The sequence below is a fragment of the Haematobia irritans genome, chromosome 1, assembly GCF_050003625.1.
Source record: "Haematobia irritans isolate KBUSLIRL chromosome 1, ASM5000362v1, whole genome shotgun sequence".
NCBI classification, from domain to species: Eukaryota; Metazoa; Arthropoda; class Insecta; order Diptera; family Muscidae; genus Haematobia; species Haematobia irritans.
This window is the reverse complement of record NC_134397.1, coordinates 101,635,676-101,643,623: the sequence shown is the minus strand read 5'-3', so window position 1 is coordinate 101,643,623 and position 7,948 is coordinate 101,635,676. Positions and strand designations below refer to the sequence as shown.

The 7,948-nt window shown below is 35.1% G+C and overlaps 1 long non-coding RNA gene across 1 annotated transcript; it reads left to right on the top strand.

Moving 5' to 3' along the window:
- Window positions 1-386: 386 nt before the first annotated feature.
- Window positions 387-1,274, top strand: LOC142240691 (uncharacterized). Its single transcript, XR_012723355.1, has 3 exons — window positions 387-698; window positions 763-873; window positions 939-1,274. It is a non-coding gene; the product is annotated as an uncharacterized LOC142240691 (long non-coding RNA).
- The last annotated feature ends 6,674 nt before the right edge of the window (window positions 1,275-7,948 follow it).

The following is a 7,948-nucleotide window of genomic DNA, read 5'->3' as shown; positions in this document are numbered from 1 at the left end:
GTATTAGATACCATTTCAATCACAGAAAATCGAATAAAAATTCGCGTTGATGTCAACTACAATTGACTTTAAAATTCAACCTTTTCAAAAAGTAATTTTTTTCAAATTTAAAAAAAAATTGAAAAGTCGATGTTTTGGTGTCAACCACTAAATCATATCAGTCCTTTCTGATTTACTATACTTTTTTAATAAAAGCACTAAGTACAACAATAAAATATTTTTTAAAGCCTGTTTCTTCAAAATTGGAAATTTGGTCCGCTGGAGGGAATTTTGGTCCGATTTTGGAAAAGTTTTGGTCCAAAATAAAATTTCGTAGTGGCAACGCTGAGCCTGTGCACTCTTCAGCGAAAAGAACGTAACCCAATAAACACAGGATGAGCGTTTTTCAAATGCAACAACTTTTCAGTTTGAGGGTAAATATAATTTTCAACATAAATTCAACTTGACTTGAAATAGCTCATCTTCAATACATCTTCAAATTGTTTGCGAATTACTTCCAATTTGCCAAAATGTTGACGAAATCTTTGAAAAGGTGTTGAAGATAATATGAGAAAACTTTGACAAAACACTACCCTAAAATGCAACGAAAAAACCATGTGGTTTTCAATACTTATTTGTGCAACGAAGTTCGTGGTCAATTGCAAGAAATTAAAAAATGGAAAATTTTGGACAAATAACCAAATAGTTTATAAAAATAGGTAAGTGAAAATAAAAAATGAAATAAAACTTTAAGGAAGTCATTAAATGTATATCTCTTTGCAGAAAACTAAAATTATGGATTCTACGTTCTTGAAAACATTAAAGCATTAAGCTGGCCGATGAAAAAATGGTGGACAATTAACTGGAACTGCTTCAAATAGTTTATAATAATTGGTACGTCAATATGAAAAATTAAATCAACACTTTAGAGAAGACACTAAATTTAAATCTCTTTGCAGTAAACTAAAATCTTTGGATGCTACATTCTTGCAAACATTAAGAAGCTGACCAATGAAAAATGAGTGGCTTATCGATAAGAAAAAGTTTCCAGAAACATTACAAGTGCAACCAATTAGAGTTGTTAAAAACAACAAATTGTTGAAATCAACAACTTCTGGATGAAAATGTGCATCACATCGTCAGTTTAATTCATATGCTATTATCAGTTTAAAATGGATATTTTGTGAATTCCTTCTGCTGGAAATCAATTCTAACACGCGGTCCAGTACGTTCCTATTTTCAAATTGCCCGCATGTTAATAAATATTAATGCTGTTTTATGACACCAAAAGGAAGGAAATCGAATTATCAATGCAAAAGTGTTTACTAATAATGTTTAAGATATTTAAAGTTTTGTTGTTTGTTGTTTAAGATTTTTATTTATCAATTGGTATTGTAGTGTATTATTATATATTTTATTTTGATGAAAATGAATAAATTATAGAAAATTCATAGAATTTTGGCTTTGACTTTCAATTTGAAGTGAGGATATCATTCATACAAATTTAGGTTGAAAAGTATTTGCAACGATGTTAATTTTGCATTTGACTCGCATCGAAAATTGTTTGACAAATTTTTGAGTAGCGATGCATTTCAATTTGAGGATAACACTTGAGATATTATTGCTAATGTGTTGAATTTCACTGTTGAGGGTAATGTCTGTTTTTTGTTGAGAACGCGATTTTCTCAACAATTTCTCAACTTGAATATTACCCTAATCATTTGAAAAATTGTTGAAATTTAGCATTTTTCAAACGTTTGTGTTTATTGGGAAATGTTGTTAGTGTTTGCCCATCAGACAAGTTTTCTGTTGAACTTTTTACCGTTTGTTTTTCAATACGCACACGCAAACCTGTACTTATTGCCATGCTTAAATGTGTATGTACAAATTACATAGACGCTACAGCAGTGTTGCCAGGTGATTTTTGATTCTTCCCCCCAAATCTTAAGAAAAAAAACCCCTAAATTGGTCTAAGCTTTTTTCAAAAACCCCCAAAAAATTTCAGAGTACCTGAAAAAAATCCTGTAGTGATACACTTTAAAAATTAAATTTAACACAAATATATATCCTGAAAGAAGAGTTCTTTCCTGAGAAACGAAATTTTAGAAAAACTAAATTTTCTTTTGATGCTAAAATTTGTTTTCGTTTGAAGTAAATAAAAAATAAAATTTGCTATTTAAGAAAATACGTTAAAACAAAAGAGATTTTCGTTTGTTTAAAATTTCATCCCTGAGGAAATTATTTTTTTTATGGATGTAATAATACAATATGTATATCAATTTAAAAAGCGGGCTTACTCTTAAAAAGCTTTCAGCTGCTAAGTTAAAATACGATTGTTTTTAATTTCGTCAAATATTAAAAATGCCCTTTCAACAGAAGAATTTAAAAAAGATAACGAAAATAATGCTATTGGATACTTGTTTGCATTTAGGATCTTCTTGTTGAATTTCCGCATCTTTTTTCTCATAACTCATGCTAGAATTGTTCCGAATTTGCTTGAGAATTGCTCCACTTTATAAGGTCTGAAATAATTTTTTACCCCCAAAAAACCCCCCAAATAAATTTTACCCCTCAGTAATGCTGGTGACATTTCTGAGGTTTTCAAAGCTTCTCTAAGTGGTTTCACTGGAATGTGGAACGCCGTTCGGACTCGGCTATAAAAAGGAGGTCCCTTGTCATTGAGCTTAACATGGAATCGGGCAGCACTCAGTGATAAGAGAGAAGTTCATCACTGTGGTATCACAATGGACTGAATAGTCTAAGTGAGCCTGATACATCGGGCTGCCACATAACCTAACCTAACCTAACCTACCCCTAAAAATCCCTCTAAACGTGAAAAAACCCCCTAAATTTGGGGGAAACCCCCTAACCTGGCAATACTGCGCTACAGACGTATTAGAGAGAGAGTATGGAGCGACGTTTTAGAGACAAAGAGTAAGGAGAGGCAGAAATACTCAAACTCCCATTCGTATTATTAATGAACGTATTTCATTAATATAACGAAATTACCAATTTAAAATTTATTTTTTAACGATCCATATCATTATATTAACGATCGCTTTCGTTTTATAAATGAATTTTTTAATTCCAGTTTCGGAGTATATAAAACGACTGTTTTAAGCGCTAAAAGTTTCCAAAAGTTACCCTCTATGTGCGAATGATTATAATAATTTCATTTTGGAAAAATTTTTTATACTAATTCTTGAAAAAATGACAAAGTTAATATTCGTAATATTAACGAAACGTGTTTTATTAATATAACGAACAACCAAAACACAAAATTGTCTTTTAACGACTGATTTCGTTGTATTAACGATCACTTTCGTTCTTATAACGAAAAATTTCGTAATATTAACGAAAAATAATCAACGAAGCCCGTTCGTTAATAAAGGGTGATTTGTTAAGAGCTTGATAACTTTTTAAAAAAAAAAAACGCATAAAATTTGCAAAATCTCATCGGTTCTTTATTTGAAACGTTAGATTGGTCCATGACATTTACTTTTTGAAGATAATTTCATTTAAATGTTGACCGCGGCTGCGTCTTAGGTGGTCCATTCGGAAAGTCCAATTTTGGGCAACTTTTTCGAGCATTTCGGCCGGAATAGCCCGAATTTCTTCGGAAATGTTGTCTTCCAAAGCTGGAATAGTTGCTGGCTTATTTCTGTAGACTTTAGACTTGACGTAGCCCCACAAAAAATAGTCTAAAGGCGTCAAATCGCAAGATCTTGGTGGCCAACTTACCGGTCCATTTCTTGAGATGAATTGTTCTCCGAAGTTTTCCCTCAAAATGGCCATAGAATCGCGAGCTGTGTGGCATGTAGCGCCATCTTGTTGAAACCACATGTCAACCAAGTTCAGTTCTTCCATTTTTGGCAACAAAAAGTTTGTTAGCATCGAACGATAGCGATCGCCATTCACCGTAACGTTGCGTCCAACAGCATCTTTGAAAAAATACGGTCCAATGATTCCACCAGCGTACAAACCACACCAAACAGTGCATTTTTCGGGATGCATGGGCAGTTCTTGAACGGCTTCTGGTTGCTATTCACTCCAAATGCGGCAATTTTGCTTATTTACGTAGCCATTCAACCAGAAATGAGCCTCATCGCTGAACAAAATTTGTCGATAAAAAAGCGGATTTTCTGCCAACTTTTCTAGGGCCCATTCACTGAAAATTCGACGTTGTGGCAGATCGTTCGGCTTCAGTTCTTGCACGAGCTGTATTTTATACGGTTTTACACCAAGATCTTTGCGTAAAATCTTCCATGTGGTCGAATAACACAAACCCAATTGCTGCGAACGGCGACGAATCGACATTTCACGGTCTTCAGCAACACTCTCAGAAACAGACGCAATATTCTCTTCTGTACGCACTGTACGCATTCGTGTGGTTGGTTTAATGTCCAATAAAGTAAACTGAGTGCGAAACTTGGTCACAATCACATTAATTGTTAGCTCACTTGGTCGATTATGTAGACCATAAATCGGACGTAAAGCGCGAAACACATTTCGAACCGAACACTGATTTTGGTAATAAAATTCAATGATTTGCAAGCGTTGCTCGTTAGTAAGTCTATTCATGATGAAATGTCAAAGCATACTGAGCATCTTTCTCTTTGACACCATGTCTGAAATCCCACGTGATCTGTCAAATACTAATGCATGAAAATCCTAACCTCAAAAGAATCACCCTTTACTACGAAACATTTTTCTACCAGTGTGTACACCATAACGAACATTGATAGAATTATTGCTTGTTATTTATGTTCAATAATTTTGAAAAAAACCAAAAATGTTCTCACTAATTTAAAATAACAAAGATTTTATTTGTTATTTATTATATTATTTTACTGTATTATTTTTTAACAATCTCTCCGTATACCATAACAACGCGATTCCAACTAAAAAACAACGAACGCGCAAACATATCGATTACATCGATGACAGGTATCGATTACTGGTAGATAAAAGAAATATAGGAAAATTTCCTTTACATTTTTTCTTTAGTTTCGAAGGCACTTTTTTCTTGGTGTAGAAATAGTGGAAGATTTTAATATCGAACACATTTGGAACAGATATGGATTGCCCAAAAATATAAGTAAATTCAAGCAAAGCTGCCATTTCTGAAAAGTATTTCTAATATTGTTTACTTTATTTAGAGACAACTGCTAATCTGATTCCAGTCGACGAAAGACATTATTTAATTGACGGTACATTTCAAGTTGTACACGAAAAAAAAAACATTTGGAAAACGTGTACCGAAAACTTTTCCTTTTGTTAGAGTTTTTTGAATTTCTACGAAAATTTCAAAATATGACCAAATAAATTTTTTTGTTACAAAATTTTTATTTTTTTCAATAAAAAAATGTTGATCCAAGAACACAGTCCTATTCGTTTATATCAAGCACTGTTCTTTTCTGACTAAGTTGTTAATGGGACACATTTTGAGGTTTCATAATAAAAATTTTATATAGGAGTATGTAATGTCGAATTTTTCATCTCTTTTAGGCATTTGGAGTATTTCTCAGGAAGCCATTTTCAAAGTAACGTAGTTAAAATTTGACGACTTTATAATAAGTTATAATGTGTTTTTTTACTCTGTGTGTTTTTTTCTCTCTCTCACCCATATTCGATTTCCAATTTAGAAAGAATTTTTGAAATCAATAGATTAAAATAAAACGTAATTTCGGAATTAGGTTCAAACGTCAAGCTTTGTCTAAAGCAAAATAATTCTGAATGTTGCGAAGTTAGTTTAGTTTAATACACTCTATTGATACATTACTTACTACCTTAACGTACACTTGAACCCCCCGAAAAAAGTTTATGATAGTCGGCTATCGCCTAAACAAATTTGCAAGCATATCTCTTTTCCTTTGCCAAATCTGTTTAGGCAATAGCCGACTATCAAAAACCTTTTTTCAAAGTGGCAGCCCGATTTATCGTCAGGCTCACGTAAACTATTCAGTCCATTGTGATACCGTATTAACTAAAAGTACCTATTACATATGGGCACTTCTAGTTTTAAACCGCTGAAACTACTCGATTATTTTCTTTTGTTGATTGTTCCAAAAACAGTAGCAGACTGCATATATTAATATTTTCCAGGCCGCATCATGACAACTCATGCAGTAGTCATTATACTTTGCTCCAATAGTTTTTGCAAACTCGCCTATCATGCAGCGACCCGTTATAGCAGATATCAGGAATGACATCTTGAAGACAATATCTAGTGTGCGGTTTAAGTTTAGATGGAGCCATATTTGCTTAGTGTCGTTGCAACCCTTGCAATTCTCATTGGACATTCGCTACCGTTATAGCCTTCTCACGCAGTAAGAGCTTACAGGTAGCCAGAGGCATACCAACAGATACTAGTTCCCATGGAATATATAAGGTAGTTCCTAGCCTTGCCTTGTAATCCCTCACGAAAGAGATTCAAAGAACGCAGAAATGCTTTGTTTATCCTAAAGAAATTAGGATCAGTCGACCCAAGCACGTTGTCGGCTAAACAAAGCGATTCCTTAAAATGGGCTCAAGGAATTCTTGAGGCTGGAAAAAGGGAACGATCACCGGATGAGCTGCCATCCTCCAAAAGGGATCAACGATCGTTTGCCTCAGTTGCTAAAGACAGTCTTGTGATGGCTATCATAAATAAAGGAGCATTGGACGGTATGGTTCCAAAGCAAAAATGGGGGGAAATTGAGAATGCTTTGTCTGGCGTCTACTCACAGGTGCTGGAAAAGTTTCCCGGCCCAGATCCTCGACACCAAGAGGCTGGTTGGTATCAAGGACAATTTAAGCTAGTCGCATTTGAGGACCAGAGGTCTATAGAATGTTTTAAAGCTGCTCTGATACTAATTGGTGAAGTTTGGGAAGGAGCTGCTCTAGAGTTAGTCGAGAAGAAAGACATACCGGCTAGACCAAGAGCACATGCGTGGATACCTGCAAACCCTCCCGACCCTGAATCTATTTTAAATAGACAAAAACAATGCAATCCAGATCTTCCAACAGCTGATTGGAAGGTTGGCCGTTTGGTTGAAGTGGATGGGCCAAGACGGCATGCAGTGTTTATATTGAACACTCAGTCTTTGCCACATCTAGCAAAGTCTCAGGGCCGTGTATGTTATGGCTTTCATTATATCCAAATGAAGGTGTATAAAAACGATCAGCTAAAGGATTCAGAAGTGGACAAGCCTCTGTCTGAATCAGAAGTAAGCGGATCCTCTTGCGAAGTCGAGGGAGATACCAAAGTTGAAGACATGGATAGATACCGTATGCGTGAGGAGGCTTCTACTGCCTCAGAGCTCACCAAAGTTGAACCTGTGGTTATTGCGAGAGTCACCGATATCTCTGAAGAGGACATTCTTGATGACTCGATTGAAGCGGCTGATGTGACGGTTGTTGAAAATCTCGATGGTCCTACGGATCCTTCAGATAAATCTTCATCATTGTAAGGCTGCATGTGCTGCCTTAAAAGTTCTCTTGATGAAAGGGGACATAGACACAGTTCTTATTCAAGAACCATATGTTTATAGAAACAAAATATGTGAATTAAGTACTCCGGGGTTCAAACTATTGCAGTATACTGGTAATGATGTAATTCGAGCCTGTATAATTGCTAAAAACGAGCTTAACTTGTTTCTGCTTCCTTCAATGTGCAATGCACTGTCGTTGCCAATTTAGAAATAGCCAAATGCAAATATTGGGTATCTTCGGTCTATATGGGACATGACAGGGAGATGCCTCCATGTGCCGTTAAGACCTTAGTTGAGGAGTCACTGAAAACAAAGACGAAACTCATTATGGGATGCGATGCGAATGCGCATCATAGTATATGGGGAAGTAGGGATACTAATGCAAGGGGAGAGTCGCTAATAGAGTTTATTTTGCGTACTAATCTGGTAGTTTGCAACAAGGGAGATGCCCCAACCTTTGTCACTAAAAACAAGAACTGAATGAAATGATATCTGAG